This window comes from Pseudoliparis swirei, chromosome 14, assembly GCF_029220125.1.
Source record: "Pseudoliparis swirei isolate HS2019 ecotype Mariana Trench chromosome 14, NWPU_hadal_v1, whole genome shotgun sequence".
Classification (NCBI taxonomy): Eukaryota; Metazoa; Chordata; class Actinopteri; order Perciformes; family Liparidae; genus Pseudoliparis; species Pseudoliparis swirei.
The window spans coordinates 2,419,157-2,443,818 of NC_079401.1; the positions used below are offsets into that span (position 1 = coordinate 2,419,157).

The 24,662-nt window shown below is 48.7% G+C and overlaps 1 long non-coding RNA gene across 1 annotated transcript; it reads left to right on the forward strand.

The window, feature by feature from the left end:
• The first annotated feature begins 11,214 nt into the window (after positions 1 to 11,214).
• Positions 11,215 to 13,978, forward strand: LOC130204391 (uncharacterized). Its single transcript, XR_008833648.1, has 3 exons — positions 11,215 to 11,569; positions 11,638 to 12,274; positions 12,533 to 13,978. It is a non-coding gene; the product is annotated as an uncharacterized LOC130204391 (long non-coding RNA).
• The last annotated feature ends 10,684 nt before the right edge of the window (positions 13,979 to 24,662 follow it).

A 24,662-nucleotide genomic window follows, 5' to 3' on the forward strand; every position in this document is an offset into this window, starting at 1 on the left:
TCATGTCCCAGTCGACGACACGCAGAGCGTCCTGTAGCTCAGCCTCTGATTGGTCAGACCACCGCTTTACGTTCCTCGTCACTACCGCTTCCACGTCCTCGTCACTACCACTATTCTGCGCTTTATGAATTAAATGAATACGAGACGACACCTAAAGCAGTTTTTTTTTGCACTAATTGAGCTCACATCTGATTGGACAATCAATTTAATCAAAAAGAAGGTCAATCAGATAGAAATAGACCTGCAGGTGTGCAGAGAGTTCATGCTTTTACCTCTAATAGAGCATTAAAACCCAACAGGTGTTGCTGCTACTGGCTCGACAAATTTCCCCTTGGGGATTAATAAAGTATATATCTATCTATCTATCTATCTCTATTAGAAACCTTTCTGACACTTCTAACTCTTATTACGCGATTGAGTCATTGATAAAGAGTCAGAAATCTTTGTTTCCAATAGAAACATTGAAATAAATAACCGTTTCACATAGAAACTGATGGAAAAAAACTAGTTCAAGTTGGACTTTGCAATACTTTTTGATGCTGAGTGGCGTGATGATAATTCAGAGCGCCTCCACGCCATGCTGACCGACACGACTTCCTGCAGCGTCTCGGCTCCGACTCCTTTGAAAAGAAGCAATTTCAGATTATCCCGTCCCGATCTGCGGCGCCGTCAGCTGTGTGTCGGGCACAGATGCCTCCGCGCCGCCGCTAATCTCCCCGAGTGGCTCGCGCCTCGATGGCATCCATATGCAACTTTAATTTCAGCACTTCACAAAAAAAAAGGAGCTGCAGAGGGATAAAGATAGCTTCTGAAGATTGCTGTAGCTGCGTTTGTCTGAGTGCAGCGGAGGAGATCTGGGCGGCTTTTCTTCTTCTTCTTCGGCTTCTTCTTAGATGGAGGAATACAAATAAATAAAGAAGAGGAGAAGAGGATTTGAAGCGTTTGAAAGCGGTCGTCTTTCGGAGGCAATTTCCCGCCATTGTTTAACGCTAACGAGATAAACACTTTCTGTCAATCACAGATCTTCAACATCGTGCGGTGGCAGTCGGCGGTTGATGTAAATCGTGGTTTTGTGGAGAGAAGTTCATCGAGCCGCCAGCTGCTTTGGGACAGTCGGCATCTTCATACCGGCATTCATGATCTCAGGTCACATGACCAGTTGTGAAGGCCGGATGAGCGGCGGTCAGACGGCACCCGAGTATCGCATAACAGCCGTGCCTTTTTTTATGGATGAACAGTTTACTCCTCTGTAAAATACACGGCTTTTTTCGGAGGTGAGTTACGAGCGCGGGCGTCCATCCAAGTGCCGGCGGCCTTCCTGTTTATTTGTACGGCGGCGCAGGTCGGCGGCGAGGTGGGCCGGCCGGGTCCAGCTGAGCATGTGTAAACATGGGCCGGGGAGCCGCGCTGAGTGGACGCCTTTTTTCTTTTTTTTACCGCCCATTGTTTTTAGCACGGAATCGACCTCTTAAGAAACATTGGACACTCTCTCATGGCTCTCCTGTGGCCCGAAGAGTGCTTTGTATATGCCTATTGACAAAATATTTCTGTGTTATGGCATGTGTGTGTATACGGAGACTCGTAGAAACGGGGGAAAGAATCACGAGCGAGCTGGCGGGAACATCTCGGACGTTTCACGCAAGTGCTCCCTGGAAAGATGTTAAAACAACCTTCACACACACACACAGATGGACACACAGATGGACACACACACACGCACACACACTCCAAGACAAAAATGTCTTGATAAAATATGCCAAAAATGACATGCTGAGAATGTTTTACCCTGTGAAACTTGCAGAAAAGGATTTAAATGAAAAGGATCAACATCTGATCATATCGTAGAATATTTAAGGACAAATGCACAAAGCCAGACTTAAAAACAAAGTTGCATGACCTTCATCTCGTTAAAGGTGAACGATCCTCTCCTGAAAGCGTTCCTCTAAAGGAACCTTCACTCAACTCTTCTAGGAGTTCGAGTCTCTCAGTCAAAAACTAAATAAAAGCCACATTTATTCCTCACGCATCTGCAGACAAAAATGCTTTTCTAAAGAAAAAGTTATTAAATTCTCTTTGACACGTTTTAGAAACGGCTCTAAAGTTGTAATGAGACTCCAGTGGAGTTGATGGGAGCTGGCACCGAGTCGGACACCAGGGGGACGACCAGGGTTCATGTCACTCTGACCCCTCGGCGTCATGGCCGCCGCCGCCTTCCCGGAGCGACTCGCGTGTCTCCGAGGGTCAACACGACGCGGGGTCGACCGCCGGGCTCAAAGCGCTTCAGCCTCAACCCGGCGGAGCGCATCCCCTCATCCACCGCGACGCGACAGAGAGCAAACTCCAAATAAAAACAACCCGCCGTGTGTGTGTGTGTGTGTGTGTCGGAGGAAGAAGGGACGGGCGGCGGTTTGAGTGTTGCCACTTTGTGAAAGCTTCTCCGGGCTGCCGCTGCACTTTGACACCAGTAGCCAAGACCCGGAGGCCCGATGCCGCTGAAGGGGTCGGGGAGCGGGATCCAAGCCGGGGTCAGGGGGTCGGATACATGTCCTAAAAGCAAACTGTAACCTACTTTCTCCCACACACACACGCCAGACACACACACACTCGACGTCTGTTTGCAAAGTCAAAAGGCCACGAGAGAGTGCCTCAGAGTTCCCAGAGGGCCGTTGGTTTCAGTGTGGGTGGTGCAGCTAAAGTGTACATTTTATAAATACAAAGTTATATAAATACACACCACGACGATGAGATGCAGACATCCAGAACTACAACAACTAATCATTCGGACTACAGTCAGAATCTCACCACAGATCAGAGAAATCACTAATTTAATGAGCACTGGATCCTACACTTCCCATAATGCAACGTGATTCTTTCATCAGACCCTCTGCCTGGAAAAAACTTCTCAAAATGCACAAATGACTTCTCTCCAACATAAGATACTCCAGTGGGTCATGATATTGTCGATTTAACTTCAAGAAAACAATTATTTGACAACTTCTTTCCATTTAAACAGAAAAAAGTTGTAAAATAAATGTACACAAATCTAATATATCAACAAAATATCTCAATATTTTTTGTCCTGGCTTCATCCAATGTTCAGATTTCTGTTTTGAAAAACATAATATCATATTTAAGAATATAATTTGCATATTTAAACTTGCAATATATAAAAATGATCGTCTTAATGCACGTAGTCAACCGGGGAAGAGAGGTGGTGAGACTGGTTAGTTATCCAACCCTGCCAAGTCCTGAGTGCATTCATATAAAACACACTTTGTATTAATAAATAGTGAAGAAACTACTTTCTGATGAATTAGTTTTCACGTCTCACTTCCTGTATCGGGAGGAAGTGGCAACAATGCTGCCTCCGAGTGTTTGTGGAGGAGAATCAGAAGCATGAATACAACCCAGGAGACGTTCTTCTGCCTCTCTTCTGGGTGCCGCCCTGCAGGGTGCCCCCCCCCCCCACACACACTCAGCCTGTAACACCCACCACGATCTCCGCTCCACTCAGGATCACCCGGCCCGTCTCCTCGCTGCTGGTTTGAAGTCTGAGGCGCGTTGGAGATCTTATCGGGTTTGAAGTGAGAGACCGACGAGCTCCCGCTTCCCCTTCCACCTTCCTGCGCTTTCTGCCCCCCCGGAAACACAAAGAGCAACAACACGGTCGGGCATCTCCCAGATCAAGCACCGGGAAGGAGGAAACAACAGCCGCCACATCTCCGGGAGGCAGGTGGGTTCTTCACAAGGACCGGGCGGATAGAAGTGGATCTGGTTCTGGGGCCTCGGAGCTCTTCTGGGTGTCGGAGCTCATCTGTTCTATCCTCAGACATCAGAGATCAGGGAGGAGTCAACATCTCCATGGAGGGTCAGAGCGTTTCAGACCTCCAATTAAAAATACACTAACGAGCAGCTTCTACTCGCCTTTAGATTTAGGTTTTATTTCTGTTTACATGAGTAAAAAGTTGCTTCTAAATCAATTAATCAGATTTAAAAGTCTTTCTTTTTGCTGCATCACTTTAATACTTATATTTATTTTACATGTCCCCTCAGTCATAAAGCTCCAGAGTTAGATTTTTCCAAACTTTTCTTTGAGTGGGACGCTGGAAAGTTCCCGTATTTACGGACTGCCTGTGAACGCACCGCGCCCGCCGTAAATATGTTTGGAGATGGAAAAAATCTCAGCTTCTCAAAAAAAAAAAAATGCAAATACATATCTGTTGCTCATCTTATTGACAATGTGGAAAGAGAGAGAGAGAATAAATAAAGAGAGAGAGAAGAAAGGGAGGCAATGAAGGCGGCCGGCCGCTTTGAGACCTCATTGCTTCCGAGTGCTTTACAACTTTACTGTTGCCGTATTTTGACTGAAATCTTAATGCAATGAGGATTAAAGGGATTACAACATAATCTTGAATAATCCAAAGTGCCACGGCCGGAACGGCGCCGGTAATAACGCCGTAACACCCGTCCGGAGATCTGACAACGTTGTCAGTCACGCCGAGGATTAAATATGTGAGGCGAAAACTTTGGGCTAATGCCTGCAAACCAGTGCAGGGGGGGGAGGGGAAGGCAAATTAGTAATTTAAGAGACATATAGCACCTCAGGAAGAGACAAAGCCAGGCAGCCGAGGAGGGGACGGCGCCTTCAGAAGATTTACTCCTCTGATTTGAGTTTTTTGATCAGTGCTCAGGCAGCTTCATTACACATGTGCAGCAGAATCAATTCTTATTAGGTTCACCCAAATGCCATCAACACGTCCATTAGCCTCTCCCATTCATTCATATTTATTCCTCGAGAGCGGCGCTCACTTGTGTATTTTAAGGATTATGTAAAGCATCGCCAGAAATGATCTTTTGAGCTGAATAACCCACGTTCATCGACGTGAACCTTTAATTACAACCGTTCACTCAATAAAGAGCGGCGCTAAAAATGTTTGGGGGGGAGGGCGGGGGGGCACATTAGTGAGATTTGATGCGGCGCCTCGGCTGGATGCGTGATTGAAGTCGAATTGACTCCTCACCAACAAACAACTCTCAAGTTTACTGAATTAATATGAAGAGTGTGCAAGAAAAAGATTTAAAGAAAACCTGAATCTACATTTAGAGAAACAGTACAGCACATATATACATATTTATATATATTGAATATTCCTTCACAATGAGGCTGATGAGATCATTTCATGTGAATGTAAGATGAGACTTAAAAAGGACGATATTCAAAGTGCGTCGTTCTGTTTAAATTCTTCTTTTTGAGGATATTTTATTGGGTTTTGTTGAAATGAGGGAGTGAAAATATTCTCCATTCATAAATTATGAAAAATAACATTGTATTCACTTTGGAAAAGGCCTAAACCTTTATTATTTAACAAAGCTGCATCTTAAATGTTCATAATCATATAATCTGAGGGGTTTGTTTCTCATATTTAAACCGTTAACCGGACTTCATTACATATTCAATAAAGTGTTTCTAATTTCAAAGTGTTTGAAAAGTCTGAAGTTTGAATTCTACTTGAGAACTTCAGAGCCCGCCTCCGGCCCTCTGGCGCTCACGCCCGCTCAGCCCCTGCTCCGTGTCAACGAGGACGAACTCTGCTGCTGCCCGGCTGCCCTAGAGCAAGGCACCTGACCCCCGGCTGCCGGGAGTCCGGCAGCAGCAGCAGAAGAAGAAGACGAGATGAACATACTGATGCTGCTCAACCCTCAGGTGACTTGATGAAGATTAAATTAAAAGGGAGGTTTTGAACTTTAGCAATATATGTATTCAGCTAAGACCTTCAAAATAAGAGTCTAGTAGTTTTAAACACTAATTTGGCAAAACATTATATATATATAATATTTGATATATATATTTGATATTATATATATATAATATATATATATTATATTTATAACATATTATATATATATATATATAATATTTTATATATATATAAATTTCATATTATATATATATACATTATATAAATATAAATATATATATAATATAATATTATACATACATTTTATTTAATTGGACTGGGTGTTTTCATAATGTTTCTGAATATGAGGGTTAATGTTGTGTTGTTTCCATGAGCTGAACTCCGGATATCTCCTGTAACTTCACGTCTCCTGCTGGAGTCCTGATCTCACCCACAGTGCTGCCACCCAGTGCAGAACGCCGCCAACAGCAGCCGCAGCAGACAGCAGCCCGGACGTGTGTAGCTGCGAGAAGACGTGTTCTACGAGCCGCCGCTTTAACACCGGCTCCCCGTTTCTCTGAGAGAGAAAGAAGCCGCCGGTTTATTCCTGCTGCCTATAAGCCGTAATGAGGTGGCGCCCGGGGGGGATCGGTCGAGCGGAATATGTTATTAATGCCTCGGAAAAAGAAAAAAGCAGGAGAAAAACCCTCGCCACCTTCTGCAGGGCCGCGGCATAAAGGCAGGAAAAGGCTGTCAAACAATTACAGTGAAGTGAATTCCCCGAGATGAAGGGGAAGCGAGAGAGAGAGAGAGAGAGAGGAAAACAAGTGGGCGGGCCTGGATGCGTGTGAGAGGACGAGCAGAGGAAACAAGCTCAGCTGCAGTTTAATCAGCATCTAAAGACCTGGATGCCCCCCCCCCACCCCCACGAGAGGTCAGAGGTCATTACATTTAACTCTCAGGAAGGAGATTGTCACTTCCTGTCGCCTCGAAGGCCAATCAGAAGACTCGCTGCAGGTGGACACAGGTGGACTCTGCCAGTGAGAGAGGAGAGAAGCAGCGTGTGAAGTTGGGAGATGATCATTATTTTGCTCATGCTCAAGGTCTCCAGGAGCTCTAGTTTCACTCCACGGCCTCTTTGCATCACTTTGTACGAATGTGGAACAAAATGAGCAAAAGACGACGATTTGGACTCGAGAGATGCAAGAAAACCTGTCAGCACAGTGAAATGATGATTTAAACTGAAGTAAAAATGGAACAGTTTTCTACCTGTGCAGCGTTTCTTAAACGCCCATGTCACCGCTCTGCCTGTACACACCTCTTTCTGGGGACTTATATTCACTTGAAGCGGTTGTTTAAAGCTCCTCTTGTCAAGCGTGCAGGGTCTTGCTCAAGGGCACGTCCTCAGGGACGGACACGCGAGGACACATTGAAATGGTTTGAAATCCAATCTTCCCTCCCGCGTCCCCGGAGGCCGACTTAAAGCCACAATGCAGAGGTGAGCGCCGCGCTCCCATCTCCATTCAGAGGAACCGCGCCGCCGTTTAATCCGCTCGGCTGCGTCCTCCCGGCCTCCATTGTTTCTCGCCGTCAAAAGCGACGTGCCCCCCCCCCCCGGCTGGTCGAGACCCCGCGAGGCGACGCAGGCCTCATTGTGCGTCCTCACCTTTGTGTCTTTGTGGGGCGTCACATCGGAGGCCTGTGCAGTCGTGGTGCGTTCAATGAACAGCAGTTCCCACAGGAAGTCGGGAGGAAACATCTGAAACACAGAGAGGAGAGAAAGAGACGCTCAGTCTCCAACGCACCGGGACTATGGTGTGAAACAATATATATATTATATATATATATATGCATATTATGGAGCTAGGGGATTACTTCTGAAAGGGCGTTACATTCTGAGGAATCTACGAGGTCATGAAGTCACAAATGTACGAGAAAATAACCCCAAAAACGACCTCAATCCTGGCCGGTGTTCTTTCTGCTGGTCCTGGACCAGTCAGGTGGTCTTTTCGGCTGGTCCTGGACCAGTCAGGTGGTCTTTCTGCTGGTCCTGGACCAGTCAGGTGGTCTTTTCTGCTGGTCCTGGACCAGTCAGGTGGTCTGAACACTTTAAAGTTCACACTCTCTCTCCAGCTTTCCCATCGAAGTGGATTCAGTCCTATATTTTTGAGGGGGGGGGAGGGGTGGGTCGCTCGTCGCCCCCCGTGCCGCCGCCTCATTACTGTGAACGGTGCAGCCGGGTTTGAAACACGCTGAACCCCTTCAGCCGTCTCCCCCCCCCCCCCCCCCCGACGGCCTCGATGGCTAACCGCCCCACCAGAGGCCCCTTTGCAGAGCGCCGGGCGCACAAAACAAACAGCGGCGCCCCGACACCGGGCCGGCATCAGGGTTCAGCGGCCTGTCAACATCTACCGGCAGATAAAGACGGAGCGGGAGGAGCCGCGGCCCCGCGGACGCCTCGGTGACAGCGGCCGAACGGAGAACGCTCATGCGGGGAGGAAGGCGGCCGCGAGTGCATCGCCGCCACGTCGGAGCTCGGACTAATAGCGGCGGGCTCCTGCACGCCGCTCCCCGGCCCGGGGCTCTTCTCGTGGAGAGGCGGCGATCACAAGCTCAGAAGTGTGGAGACGGAGATGGCAGCTAATAAACAACGAGGGGATTTTGACAGCACAACACGGAGCGCTCTGAACCAGTCGGGGTCGCGAGAGGCTTTCCTTCATTTCCCACTAATGATCCGCTACCTCCACCAACACGCCGCGTTTTCTTTCTCTTTTTACGCCGCTTGCTTCTAAATTTGTTTTTTTGTGTTTGCTAATTGGGCCTCGGACAGTTTCCCTGAAGCTCGTCGGAGCAGAATCACAAATATCGTCTTCAGACGGCGGCGTTCAGGTCCAGAGGAGAAGTCAGTGCGGGAGAGCGTGCTCAGGGAGACGGGCAACTGTGAGCACATTAAAGCCCAAACTACAGAAAGTACATCAACTTCTTACATCTTTTATATGAATTTAATCCAGCTGGAATGACTCAATATCAATAAAATGGACGCCCCCCCCCCACAAACATTTGGTTATTACTCGCCTTATTCTACTCAAGCTTCTTTTAACGTCTCTTCTCTCGGTTCTTTAAGGATTTTAATTGTATTTAAATGTCCCTTTGTGCTATTTCAACACAAGTAAACATTGTTATTAAAGGCCATATTGTGTATAATTATTGTATGCAGTGATAAAAACAAGTGATATCTGTATAATCTGCAGTACACATATATATATATATATAAATACAGAACTCTGATTGCATTCAACGTGATCAGTTTTCAAAGGGAAATTAAAGGTAACGATTTACTTTCAAAGACATCTTGCTGCAGCGATTCGTATGGAGGAGGAATCTTTAAACTATTACCCATAAGTGAAATTACAATAAGCAAAGCCTTTAGGAGGCATCCGTCTCCTTAGATTTCAGAGTAAATCTGCTTTACGACACCAAACTGCTCAAAGTCGCTCGTTCCTCAGAGCGAAGCTCGCTTAGAGAAAGTCACTAAATTACCCAGATGTTGCGAGAAGGGAAAGGATGAAGGAGACAAGCAGGAAGCAGCAGGGCTGCTGGGTAATGTGGTCTTAAATCTGATGAAAACTACTGTTGGCTTTTCCTCCGACACATGAATCACCTTAACGGCCTTCGCTTGATATTCATGATTCTGCTCAAGTATTTCATCTCCAGATGATTCTGTATTTTTTAAATACCCTTGATGATCCTTCAGTGTGGATTTAAAGGCCGCCGCTCCGCATGTCACCCGACGTCACCGTTCAGCGAGGCGCAGGTCACGTGACCCCCCCCCCCCCCCCCCCGTCATCTTCTGGTTTCCACGGATGTGTCACCTGTCGGAGCGATTACAGGGCGTCCTGCGGGCCGGCCGCCGCGGCCTGACGGCGCCCGACCCAAAAGGCGTCCGTCATCGGCGGGTCGCGGTAGCTTCGATTGTCACGGAGCCGACGTGACCGAGGCCCGTCCGCCTGCAGCCAGAGGCCGACAGGAGGAGGAGGAGGAGGTGATCGACTCAAACGTCTCGATGCCGCCGACTCTGAGTCCTCATGGCAGCTTTTTGGGGAAGTGAAAATCATCCACTCGTTCATTTTAGCTGCGGACGCAGTCGACTTTGTCCTGGAGGGCAATGGATGCCTTCAAAACCTAAAACCTCTTTTGAAATCAGCACAAAGAAAACGTTACTGTAAAACACGACGAAGGTGCATCGAGGAGCACGGGCTGGAGTCGGAAATATGAACGCTTGCATCTGTTTGGGGGGGGAAATACATCTGGAGGGAACTCAAATCCAGAGTTCTTTAGCGTGTTTGACCAATCGGATCGTTCCACATGAAGCCGCCGCTGCAGCCGGCTCGGTGCACGGACATTTTGTGCCGCGCACATTCAGATGGAGGAGGACGTGAACTCTCTCACGTTATTCGGATGGACAATATGTATGAATGAATGTTTCGTTACGCAGATTATTGGCGTTCAGAGGCGGCTTTTAGATTCCGGCGTGCGGCTCCGGGTTGCGATAAATCAACGAGAAGGTCACGTTTCTGTATTTAGACATGAATGCTGGGATTGAGGGGCGGGGCTCCGCGCTGCAGGAATGTGACGGAGGAACCAGGTTGGGTTTCATGAGCAGGTGTCTGTTGTTGTTCTCACACTGTTCCACCACCTGTTCTCCTCCACGCTGCTTCCCACAGAACACCGGGTGCAAAACATGCAGCTTCACCAGGACTGGATCAGGTGGAAATAGAGTTTATTTAAAGTAGCACGATGAGACGGCCGATTGGACGGAAACATGGGCCTGTGCAGCGGGAGAAGCTCCCGCTAGGAAGATAACGGGATGTTTGTGTCCTGAGTTTCATTTCTGGAGCATTTGGCAAAAGACAAAATACAACACGTGAAGCCGCGATGCATTCAATGACCCGTAAACCCGGCTCATAGAAACGTGGATGAAAAGCCTCGCTGAGGAAGTTTAAAGTGAAGCGATATTCTTCTCATCGGAGGCGTCTGCACCGTCGAGACGCCGCCGCACGCTTCACCACGACATGGAGAATTCATTCCTACGTCTCAGGTTGTGATGGAGATGGAGGAACACAAAGGAGGAGGAGGAGGAGGAGGAGGGGTTGTCGGCGTGTCGGCCAGTGTTCCCCCTCTCCGCTACACATGTCGATGTACTTGCTGGAGCGATGCGGCCGCCGGGCCCCGTGAGGGCCGCGCTCCGCTGCCTCCTCTAAGGAGCCGGTGGCGCTCCTGCTCCAACGCTCCCCGTGTCCACGCCCGGCGCCCTAATCCAGGGCCCGCTCTCCTTCCTCTGAGCGGGGAGTTAACTTAATCCCTCTCATTTAGGCAGCTGCACTGGCGGAGGAACTCTGGGAAGGAGTCACGGCTCGGTGACGGACGCGTCCGGCTGTTGCGACGGCTCCGCCCCCCCCCCCCCGATTTAGCCTCGCATGCAAGGCTCACCCTGCGCCCGCCGCTTTAATGCGGCTGTGAATAATGCATGCTGGGAGCAGGGCGCGGACGGAGTAGAGGGAGGTATGCGTGGCTGGCGTGACGCCCGTGTGACCGGAGGGATCGATCACGACGTTATGAAAAGGAAGGATTTTAATGCGGGAGGTTCCAAAACTAACTCAACATATATGTTCACAGGAGAGAACGAGGTGATGTATTCAGAGTGAAACACGGAGCAGTAAATCCTCCACGTCGGGGATTCATCTGTAAAAGACGCTTCTATAATCCGTGAATCAAGAATATAAACAGAGTATTGACATCACAAAGCCTCTCTGGAGGGAAGAGTTCCTCTTTAATCTCCCTCTGAAGCGACTTCACACCTCTTCACTTCGCACCGGCGCTCATTAAAAAAGGTCAGAACACACGTTTACAATCCCTCCTGCAAACAGACGGATACTTATCTGGCAATTCTTCCTCACAGAGCGTGCACGCCGCCGCCGCCGGTCAGCGCCCCCCTCCATCCCTCGCACCTGGCGCTCGCGGCCCACCGAGCGTCCGTAATGGCGCCGATTAGACGCGGTAATCGGCTCTGGACCCTCGTCGGGCGGGAGGTCGGATCACGAGACAAATAAGCAGGAGGTGGCTCCCCGCTGGCCTCCTCACCGCCAACCGCTTGTTACCTTGAGGTATTTATCAGACTCCCCCCCCCCGCCGCCGCTCCGAGGGCCTTTAATTGCGCCTCGTTCTCCGGAGTTCACTTGACCAAGTGCAGGTGCGGCGTCTGAGAAAATAATAATTGAACAAACGATTCTAGTGAGTTTCCCACACACACACACAGTGTGGGAGCGTCGGGACGCTGCAGTGACCTCCGACCCCCCGGCCTCCTGGTGACGGGCCCACGGCGTTCAAGAAAACAAACGCCGCCTCAGCACGTCAACGCGTCTCGGGGCCTCAGGAAAGATCCAGCAGCCCCCAAACACTACGAGACCTGGACCGGACCGCCCCCCTTTGGGGGACTCGTCACTCTTCTGGTCCCATTGTTCCCTCGGAGGGCGAATGACAAGCGGCTGATTGTGACAGGACGGACGCTAACAGACCGTCAGACTGAAACAACACGGGTTAGCCTTGATGCTAAGCTAACCAGCTGCAGCACACACACACACACACACACACACACACACACACACACACACACACACACACACACACACACACACACACACACACACACACACACACACACACACACACACACACACACACACACACACACACACACACACACACACCCACACCACAGTGGGAGCATTCCTAAAATCCTCCCGATCCTAAACTTTACTTCTTTCTTTGTTTCTCTTTCCCAAACTTGTCTGCAGGCGAGAGCGAGACGCGCCGGCTCTCTGGACGCCTCCGCGTCGAGGCGGCTCGTTGTTTCAACACATTGTTTGAACATTATTTGGAGTTTGATGCCACTTTTCGAGCGAGGAACACCAGGTTATGCGTTCGCAACGATTTTTTGGAAGCGAAACCTTCAAATTAATCTTCGAGTGCGCTTTTTTTTCTTCCTCGATCAATCCGATAAACGCTCCTCCCGGAGGAGTTCTCCCTCCATGCAGGAGGACGTCTTCCTCCTCTTCTTCCTCCTCTCTTCGTCGTTGTTGGCATTGCTTATGTAATAACAGATGGAAGAGAGAAATTAACACGTCTTGCCTCTCTCGTTATCCTCCTCTCTCCATTTATTTTTAATGCCGTGAGCACGAGCGTCTCTCGTTCTCTGTGTATGTCTCTCGCCCCGTGTGTGTGTGTGTGTGTCTGTGTGTGTGTGTGTGACCCCGGCAGGCCAGCAGCACCTGTCAGGAGTGTATCCACCGTGGTTGCATGCCTAATTAGCACAAAAGGAATTTGGTGCCATCGATGGGAAGAAGAGAGTGTGGGGTGCAATTAGGATTTGTTGGCATGTACAGAACACACAGCGAAGAGGAGGAGGAGGAGGAGGAGGTGTGGGGGCTGAGCGATGCATGTGTGGCTTGACACTTCTCTACTTTTACAACTTAGGCGCTTGAATATTCGAGAAATTTGTTTAAATTTGAAATTCCACTTTTGTGAAGTGGGCCAATCACGTCGCTTTAAAGCCAGGAGCGCTCGCCGTGATTGGCTGGCACAGGAGTCGTGTCACTGGAGGTGTGTCCAAACCTTGAGGCAGCTGTAGCCAAACACTGGGTCGGGACCCACCGGAGGGTCGCGGGAGATTTCATTTGGGTCGTCAGGAACATTTTAATAAATCATTAGAAATAGAAAAATCCTAATAAAAGATAATGCACAATGCATATATTGTTTAACCCCTCACACACTCTCACACACACACACACACACACACACAGAGATGAAGCTCCCATCAAATCCTCTCAGCTTCCTGCATTTTTTCTGCCGCCACTCAAGACTTTCCCGAACATAAAACAAAAAGAAGTAAAGTTTGAAAAGAAGAAGAAATAACAGATTAAGAATTCATACTTACGTCTTTTAGCATCGAGCCGCCGCCAACGGCTGCCGAGGACTTTGATGACGGCGTGATGACCAAAGCGAGGACTTCTGAGGAGGGCGGCGGCGGCGAGGTTTAACTTTGCGATTTATTTATCACGTCCACGGACGTCTGGGCAGATTGGGGCGGCGGGGGGGCGCCGGCAGCTACAAGGAGTAATATTTCCATGCATACTAAAAGCGATGAATAAAACAAAAAGAAGCAACAAGAAAGGAACGTCGTCGTCTTTGTAGCCAGAGAGGAAATATGCGGCGCGTCAAAAAGCAGCCGTCTTTTTAATCTATCGGGCGGCGGCGGCTGTAATGGCGCCCACGTGGCCCCCCCCGCTTTAATAATTGAACAGGCGTCGGGGGCGCCGGCACCTGCTGGGAGCCCGAATCACCGCCGCGGCTTTGAACACACCGCGGTGACATCACGGCGGCGAGAGAAAAAAAAACGACAAGAGGGGAAGAGGGGAAGAAAAGATCGAGAGGATGCATTGGAGACGGCGAACGCGGCCCGAGGCTACGGAGTAATGAGCTCCTCCGCCGAGGCTCCAGATCCTCTATTTGAACACGTTTCTTGTCTTAATAAATCCTAAATGTGTAATTTACCGCTGAAAGAGGAACAACAAAGCAGCCGACATCCCCCCCGCTCTCCTTTCCTCTGTAAAATGATAGAAATCACACACCGTCCTCAGGTGGAGACGCAGCACCCTCAGATCTCTCTCTCTCCTCCTCCTCCTCCTTCTCCTCCCCAAATTGCAAAGTCATTGAAATTCTCGGTCTGCTTTCTGCAGGAATTATAAAACCTTCTGAATCAATTACGACATCAATCGGGTCGGAATCTGCCGGCCGATGAATATGTAGAAAAGTTCACGCGCGCACGCGGCTAATTAAACAAGGCCGACAGGAGTCGCTCCAGACGGCGAGCGTGCACGGCGAGCGTGCACTAAGCAGCAGGAGGCGCACGGCGACGGGGAGACGATGCAGGAACTGAATGTGAATGAAGGGAGATGCTAATGGAGTCAAAACGAGGTTTCACTTCTTCTTCTGGGGCCGTTTGACTTAATCTGGAACAATCTGGAATAAAATATGATCCGATCCCCCCCCCCCCCCCTTCTCTCATACACACATAAACGACATAAAGTAGTGATCTTTATAAAACTATCTCTAAACCAACGCGTCGCCTCGTACACGTTCTCCTCCTCCTGGACCAACACCTCCGCCGGCTGCAGAGCGTTCACGTCGGATGAAGATCACCTCCTCTGTAATCCCCCGTCTCCGTTTCACTTTAAATTACCCCAGCGTCTCCACGGAGGAGGAGGAGGAGGAGGAGGTGTATGATTTAGACGGGTTGTTGTTTTCCTGGTGTTCTGAAGCTCGGCCCGTCGTCCCCGGGCCGATTCTGAGCTGAGGGGAAGGAGGGAGGAGAGGGGGGAAGGAGAGGGAGGAGAAGGGGGAAGGAGAGCCCAGCCAAGAGGCCCCGGGGCCAAGGCCCTCTCTGGACCCCCCCAACCCCGGGTCACTGAGCACCTCGGGGTCGGCCGGGTCTCGCTCGGCCTCCTCGTGGGGGAACCGCCCGGCTACTGGATCGAGGAGGAGGAGGAGGAGGAGGCAGCTCCCCCCTGGTGTCTCGTGTAATCAACATTTAGAGAACAGCTGGAAGGAGAAGTGTGTGTGTGTGTGTGTGTGTGTTCCCTGCCGGCCCTCAGCGCTCACAGAGGGTTCAGCGTCGGGTTCTTCGCCTGCAAATAAAAACTCCTCCTCCGGGTGCCAACCGGCTGGAGCCGTCGGAGCGAAGGAGTTCACGCGTCGAGGAGAAGAGACGCGGAAGACGGACGTCGATGCGCGAGTTCATCAACGATATCGCTTTGCATCTCTCGGGCCCTCGTGGCTCCGTGCGGCCCGTCAGACCCAAACGAGAGCCCACCAGAGGAGCGTCACGCCGGAGATGAAGGAGCCCGGAGCACCTGACAGCTATTGTTTGTTGTGGGTCCATCGGCACGGCGTTCCCATCGCTCCGTGTCGCACAACATCTGAATGGAACCATCTGACTAATTACAGCGGCGCCCGAATCAAAAAGAACCTGAGCGTGGCCTACTGGGTCACGGAGAGAGAGAGAGAGAGAGAGAAGGGATGCCGCCGCCGCCACCGCCCGCCAGAAAATAAACCATTTCAATTTTCTATAATTCCCAGCGTCTAAACAGAGCGAAATGCACGTCGGGAAACAAAGCTGCGGCGCCCGCCAAGCTCCGCCTCCCGCGACGCATCGAGGCCCTCGGAGAGCGGCTGCCATCTAAAAACAGCTCCTGCAGCTGGCGGCCGGCGTTCCAGGCGCTCGCGCCGCGTTTCGGCGTGCTCCGGCTAAATGTATGGAATCAGCCTCTCGCTAAAAACTACAATTACAGGTGATATACAGATTGAAATCATAGGGGCCGCGTTTTGTGTTGAGGAAAATTGTCCTAATGAGCGGTTTGGCGGAGGGGGAGGGAGGGAAGGTGGTGGAGGAGACTGTGGAAGTCTTTTCTCTTCAAGTGTGTGTGTGTGTGTGCGTGTGTGTTGGGCATAAACAGCTGCACCTGCTGCTGCGGCGCACTGCCACAGTTAATGATATCGGATGATATCATTAGGCAAAGTGCTCATAAACAGATGTTGGAGGCGCTGCCTAAACAGTGTCAGCTGAGCCGGTTTGCATTTCTGCGAACATATTATTTATATAGGGCATTTAAGTTTGTTATGTTAATAACCCCTCTGTTAACATGCAGGATGTGGCACAGGAAGGATTAGACGGCATCTCCGAGGCGGATCCGAGGTGTGAAGAGCTCGACGGGAGCTCAGTGGAGATGAGACCGGCAAAGCTGGGCCGAATCCAGATCCACCTGAGCTCTCATCTGGTCCACGGAAACCTCCACCCGGGTCTCAGAGCGGGACCTCGGGTGGTGCTGCTACGTGGAGAATCGGCAGGTTTATTTTTAGGGGATTCTGCAGGTTTCTGTCTCGGTTCAAAACGGGCAAATTTGGATTATGGATGCAATTTAGGATTTTCAAAATAAAACAGGATGTGACGTACTCAACTGTGTGGGTCTCGCATCGAGACCTCGTCACATGAACGTGGAAAATCCTAATTTTGTTTAGGGGATTCTGCAGGTTTCTCTCTCAGTTATAGAGTGCAAAGGATTACGATTTAGGATTTTCAAAATAAAACAGGATGATTAGAAAGAGAACGCTTTGTTCACAGGTGTTACGACGTTTTGGAGAATGAATATGAGAGTCTGCTGAGAGAGGATGTCTGTAGCTTCGAGTTGACCTCAGCTCTGAGGTCACATGACAGGAGTTTGCTGCAGCGACATCAAAATATATGACGAGTAATTCAAGCGGAAAGCAAGAGTAAAAAAAAACCAGGAGGAGGGCATCAAGCCTCACTTTTAAACAGCACTCATACACGTGTTAACAGATTTATGGAAAAGGTTAAAGTCCTTGTGTTATTCTGCTCAGGCGCTGCCATTTCACCCTCCTCCTCCTCCTCCTCCTCCTCCTCCCTGGCTGAAAAAAGGGGGAACATGCGCCCATTTCCCTGCCACCATTATGCTCATTTGTCCTGTCAGGAGAATGACAGGCCGGCTGACTCTTCCCCAGATACGACCATTAGGTAACGCTCTGTCATCTGACAGCGAGGCATTCTGCCGCTCCGTAAAAAAAAGAAAAGAAAACCCTAATTATATCCTTCGCCAGAGACAGGCGGCGGTGGGTAGGTAATTTTTAACCTTTCACGTGCACCTGGGGAACCCTCCTCCGGGGAGCCAAGGTGCCTGTGTGGCATTCAGTCATCAAAACATGACCTTTTATGGCCGTTCGGAGAGCAGTTGGCACCGGGCGCCACGCGCCGCCTAATGCTAATGTTGATGACTAATTTATGCACCAGCCGACCGCATCTGCAGCAAGTTTAGGGCAGCAACAATGTGTGCTGGAGCGGGGATGGAGGGGAGCGGGGGGGCAGGCAGAGGTGAAAGGCATTTTGGGGGAAGGGGTGGGGCGTCCGAGACACGGCGGGGAATTGAGGGGGCTAATTATGTTGCGGGGAACACATTCGGCGTGACCGGCGAGCCTCTTTAGAATTTGTCGAGCGCAATCTGACTAACGTGACTGACCTTTACTTTCTTTTTTTCCGGGGGGCCAAATTGCGGGAGACCAGAGAGCGAGGTGTGTGCGTGCTCCATGACCTCATTGGCTCCTTTCTCGTCTCCACCTTTACTCCACTGGAACGTGGAATGTCACAGAGGAAGTAGATACACGCGCGCGGCAGGTTTAACCTCGATTTGAGAAAAAGAGTCAGTGCACATATCAGTTATTACAGAAAAGGTGTAAAATGATCCAATAAAGGACGCCCATCCAAACCAATCAGCAGCCAGGACGCAATGCCGCCGTCCAATGAGGATTGTAATGATCAATAAATTAGCATATTACTCTTTAAAACACGTATATGTGGTGGAGGGCACATTTACTTTACACAAAGTGCATATTCAGACTCGTTTTAAAGCTTCATTTTTCTCTTGAAGATAAAAAAAAGAGATACGTAACCAACCAGACGTCACTACTTCCTGTTTCCTGTTCCTAACCAGAGGGGCTCGTTCACCGAGGATGACGAGGATCGGCCTTCCTTTAAAAAGCTCACGCGACAGTTAGCGTAGCTTAGCATAAAGACTGTAAACGAGGGGGAACAGCTAGCCGTGCTGGATTCGAGGCGTCGTCCGGCACATGAAAGCCGACATGAAGACGTCTGTGTTTCCGAGAGAGAACATGAGGAGCGGCGCCGGCCTGAGCGATGAGGAGGAGCCGCCGCGGCCTCAGGCTTCTTACGCTCAGCTGACAGAAGCGCTGCGTGTTTACAATCTTTCCCGCCCCCCGCCCCCCGAAAAAATCCTCCAGGTCCATAAATTGTTATTAGGCTGAAGTGTTTCATCAAGCAGACGGATGGAGGTGACGAGGGGAGATGAGAGGCCGCGGCTAATCGCATCACGAGTAAGCGATGGTGCTCTTCTGCTTGAGGAACACAATCTGTATGAATCTGCGCGTCGGGCCTCCGCCGCTCTCAAGAGATGCTGATGAACTCTTTGTTTAGACAAATCAGGACATTACGCCGCCGCGTTTCTGCCCGGGAAGCGTGATTCTTCACGTTGTCGGCGGCGGCGGAGGAAAGGTCACGGCGGAGCGTTTCCCTCGGAGCGCCGCGGCGCAATAAAACACAAAGTAAACACAAAGCAAGACGGATTCACGCCGCGCGGCCATTAGTGATTTATACCCCGCCTCCTAATCCCCTCGCCCCGGCCGCCATTAAGCTCCCAAATTACATGTTCTATCAAGAGCAGCCGCTCTCACCTGAGTATTGGATTACTGAAATAAAATATGAATAATTAATACTGAGCAATAGGTTCCTGGCACCGGGAACGGCTGCAATTAAATAACGAGCGTTATGTTTCTTGTGTTCTTTCCCTCCTTTTCTCTCTCTCTCTCTCCTCCTCTGGTGTCGTTTCATCTTCTCGGGTATCTCTACCGGGGGAGTCGGCGCATCCTCCTCCTCCTCCTCTTCTTCGTTGGTCCTTCCTTGGCTGGGTCGACTCCCCTGGCCACCGGGGCGAGAGACCCGCCTCCCCGCCCCGTGTTCTCTATTCTTCCTCCGTCCTCATCTTGTTTTTTTTCCTTTAATAAGCCGCCGTTAAATAAATTAGAAAATACCCACCCAGGGGTGATCAGGCGACCACGAGCCCTTGTCATCTGTCTCCCAGCGCTGCCAGGCAAAAGAGAGCAAGGGACGAGGAGAGGAGGAGAGGAGGAGAGGAGGAGAGCCAAGATTTCTTCTTCTTCATCTTTTTTCTCCTCCTCCTTGGCTTGGTATTCTGTCAGAGGTGAGAGGGGGAGAGAGAAAGAAGAACAGGCTCCGTTCCTCCCTGCCAGACAACCCAAGGCGATCCGCCATTTTTCCACGAAAAAAAAAAAAAAAAAAGGATTCCATACATCCATATTTATTTAATGCGGCGAGGGAATACGCGAGGAGGAGAGGACGGAAGGGAAGGAGACACACGGAGAGGAGGGAGGAGAAGAAGAAAAAAAGAACTTTGCTAAATATGGAGTGCTTCTTACAAGTAATCAGCAGACTGTTGGTGATTGTGGCCGCGGGCGCCAGGTTGGCTCCGGCGCCGGGCGCTCGGTGCCCAGGTCTCTGCTGCAGGCTGCACAGGTTGGCCTCCGCTCTGCTGGGGAGCAGATGGCGAGCCAAAGCTTGTAGTCACACTTACCTTCCCCACTAAATCCCTAATCCCTCCGTGGACGCTCCTCCAAGGCAGGTTTTTGGAGGCAGAAATAGGGGTTACAATCTGGACCGGCGCGGCGGCTGCCAAGACACTCACAACGCCGGGAAATGCAAATCAACTTATTTGTGTTGTCCGCCGGCCAAGGCGCCGCCGCCGCCGCTTCTTCTTCTGAGGGGTAATTAAGATACCTTGAGAAATACGTGAAGATTGATCAATAATTTTAATAAGGAGAGCGCAGTAGAATGAGCGGGGGGGAGGGGGAGGAGAGAGGGGGGGGAGTCTTTATTTCAGGGAGTTTAACAGCCCCATCACGCCCTCTTTAAATACATGTAAGAGAAAGTAGTCCCTCAGGTGTTGGCCGGTGTTTGATTATGTCTAGGAACAAGCAACTGGATGTCAAGCACTCTGCTGAGGGGTCCTTTAAGGCCGGCAGATTGAAGACAAACAACAACAACAACAACAACAACAAAACAGAAGAAGAAGAAGACATATGAAGGAGGAGAAGAAGACATACGAAGAAGAAGACATATGAAGAAGAAGATGAAGAAGAAGACGTATGAAGGAGGAGAAGAAGACATATGAAGAAAAAGAAGAAGAAGAATCAGTGACTGTTAGAGGAGGCGTAGGAGACTTAGTGACGCACACATACGCACACGTGCGCACACACACGCACACACACACACACACACACTCTGTTATTAGCCCGGTGTCAGCAGCACTAAATGGCTGCAGATGTTAAAGCATGTTTTTAGATCCATGGAGGGACTCAGAATCACTAAATACAGGAGAGGGACGTTCATCAGGAGGCCGGTAACTCAGAGGAGCGTTTCAACACAGAGGCATGTTTACAGTCTGAAGGACAACGAGACGCTCACACACAACATCTGTATCCGAGCTGTGACCTTTGTGCACATTACATAAATAACCTCGGTTAAACTGACGTAAACTGGCTTGAATTGAGGTTTATATTATAATTCTAAAGTGTATTCTGAAGAACATCACATATACTTTTAATGCCTTGAGTTCCTGAATTCTGGCTATGACTAAAAAGTAATTTTTATATATATTTGAAAGTTCTTCTCTTGACCATATTGTGTCTCTACATTGGAGTTAATTATTACAATAAACCTCTGATTTCCCTCTGAATAAATATATTAATATATAATACGACTGTCGCTTCTGTTGCCATATTACAGGGATTTTTAAAACAATCCGCTTTATTAAATGTGTCTCACTTTTGCAACTTAATAATAAACTTAATAATAAAATACAATATATTATTATATTTTCTTGGGCTCTTCTATGACATAATTTAATACGCGATTGACAAATCTGTGACTGTAAAATAAAATAAAATATATTAATACTGAGATGATCGTGAAATGTGATTAAATAAAAGGTTTATGCACATTTAAATAAAACATCTAAATAGAATATTGAAGATGAAAACATTTAGTGCGTATTTAGCTTTCTGGAGAAAATGTAAATAACTTGATGTATTTGGTGGTTTCAAAAGCTCAGTTCTATGGTTTCTACTGGGGCCGGCCCGGTTGTTGATGTTATGCATTTTCAAAGCGTTGGTTTAAATCCACATCACGGGCATCAAACCCCCGAGCAGCAGCAGCCGTGCAGTAGGTCAGAGGGTCCGAGGCCTCTGGGACCGGCCGAGCGGAGCAGACGACCTCCCCGGTACCCGACCAGATGTCCTCACTGGGCTGGGTTCAGATGGTCCCAGCGAGCAGCAAAGGGAAAGGTCAGAGTCCCACGGAGGGTTAAACTGGGCCCATCAGGACTCTGGCGCCGGCTGCAGCGCCGGGCCGCTCGGCGGCGGGGATTATTTCAATTAAGCCTCACGCTGGCAGAACGCGGGATTACAACGGGGTTAAAGTGGCGGGGCACATGTGAACAGCGCCGGTCAGCTCCCAGGGATTATACATGCATGTATATCTATATATCTATATATATGGCCGAGATGGGAAATAACTACTATTCACACGGAGACATATAAACATTTATATATAATATAAAATATTTATATTAAAGTGGGTTTTTTGAATATTTTGATTATTATTTTTGAGTCATTTTTTTCCTCCTTTATTTATTTTTATAATGCCCTGAGCGCTTCATTTTATTGTAATTTTAAATAATTATTTCAGTGTGTTCCAGGTTTATTGTGGGTCTGACATGTGGAAGAAGTTGCTCTATAATTGCAGACATATTTCAAGAGCAACGATCCGTCTTTTTCTTGTTCTAAATATTGCTTCATTATTCTCTGAAAATGAGTCTTTTGGAAACAAATTCGACCCGTTTGACCTTCTTCTTCAAACGCTTGAATTAATCCTCCAACACCCAGTTATCCCTTTTTTTATAATTCAAGAACAGGAATATTTATGCCGGCCCTCTTTGCACTCCCACACACTCTGCACCGCTTCACACGTTGCATCACGCCGACCTTTCTGCATGAACTTGATTCTCGCCCAGTGTTTATTTGTTATTGGCTCGGTGGAGAAATGCGTCGAACTGGCTTTTTAAAATCTGATCTGGGGCCAGTTTATTAAAAATGATCCGACTGACTGACAGCCTCGTATATATTCTGCATCAGTCAAACCCCAAACTCAGAGACGGATCTTTTGGGTTTGAACCAACGTATTAAATGGAAATAATGAACTTAAACTGCAGATTCTTCACGTGACATTGACCTCTGACCTCTGACCCAGGAGAGAAGGGATCAGGAGCATCACATAACTCTTATCACAGCTATAACTCGTCTATTGTGTGTTACATTTTGAAATCTCTCAAACGAGGGATCGGGAGGGAGTAAGGGTGAGGGGGGGGGGTCCTCCCTGAGGGATAATTAGCTCCTCGTCTCTCCTCCTTTACTATTCATAGACGTGCTGCTGCTATTATTGGGTGGAGATGAAAAGGAGGAAGGTAAGAGCCGCTTTCACGTATTGAGTGAGGAGGAGCATCACGAGGATCATGAAAGGTAAAACCAGCCAATGAGAGACAATTAGCCTCTACCCCCCCCCCCACCCCTGTGCTGTATGCATGATTTGGACATGAATAGCATATTAGCGCCGTTAGCGCTTCACCTGCGGATGCTCCGGACCGATTGAGATGCGTCGGAGGAAGCTTCACCTAATTGGCCGGTGACGCCGACCCCTAATTCAGGATTCTCAGGGACGCACATATTTCAAAGAGGAGCCCGGATCAATTAATGGGCCGGTAATGCGGTTTGGGAGGGGGGGGGGGGATAAATCAGATATCGGCCACCGTCGAGCAAGAAGAGAAACACAACGCGGAGGTCAGAGGAGTCGATACGACGCTCAGCTGGTTCTCCTTTCTGCTTCACAGCTTCTCAGAGTTTGAGGTTCAGGAGTTGACCTGAATGAGACCTGAGGCTGCAGAGCCTCACCTTCATTTGGACTCGCACACGGCACCCAGAGGTGCATTCATCGATGACTCACCTCCAAAATGTTCCTCTAAAGAGGAACCCACCAGGGAGAAGCTCCCCGCCACCTCAAAGACTCAGGACACGGCTGCAAAGAGAACAAACACACGGCCAACCCATGAAACAACAACAAGGAGACCAAAACAACAACAAAGACGCCAAACCGCCACAAAACAACATAAAATAGACACAAAATTACGACAAAATGACCACAGACACAAAATGACCACAAATAGACACAAAATGACGACAAATAGACACAAAATGACAACAAATAGACACAATGACGACAAATAGACACAAAATGACCACAAATAGACACAAAATGACTACAGACACAAAATGACCACAAATGGACACAAAATGACCACAAATAGACACAAAATGACTACAAATAGACACAAAATGACCACAAATAGACACAAAATGACTACAAATAGACACAAAATGACAAACGCACCACTTCCTGCTGATTAAGTGACGTTGAATAAAGTGAGCTGTTTTAGGATCAATAATCACAATCAAGTTAAATAACCTCTCGCTCGCCTTCGTGGGAATCATTTTATAAATCATTTTGTAAATGACTGATACCTAAAAATGTATTTCTCATGACTGAGCGAGTCATATTTTGGGTATTTCATCAGCAGCATTTATTAGATTCGGCTCGTCGATGACGCGCTGAAGGCTCCGCCTCCGTAACCACGCAGCACTTAAAGGTACAGCAAGGTGCCCCCCCGCTGCCTGTCTGAAATATGAATGAGCGGCCGGTCTATACATCATGTTCGCTGACATGTTGTATTAAAATTTATGAACGACTTCATCAAAAAGCACTTTCTGCCAGACAGATTTGCTCTGACATCAGAGTTACACGGCTGGTTGGAGCCTCGGATGAATGTGTGTGTGTGTGTGTGTGTGTGTGTGTGGTTAAGTGTGACATTAAGTGTACTGTACACCGGTGTGTAACGTGTGTGTGTGTGTGCTGGAGAGTTTTGATGAACTATAACGGCACAATAAATGAAATAAATGGCTAAATAAAGCAAAAGTGGATGTTAATTGTTAAATTAAAATGAGGTGTAAGTGAATCAGGTCGAATTAAAATGTGTTAAATTAACATTATTAAGAGTCTAGATCATTATCAGGTTCTTGGTGCTTAAAATAGATACTTTATTGGAGGGAAACTGAATAAAAAATGTAAAATGTGAGATGCTAGAAGCTGAATTAACTTGT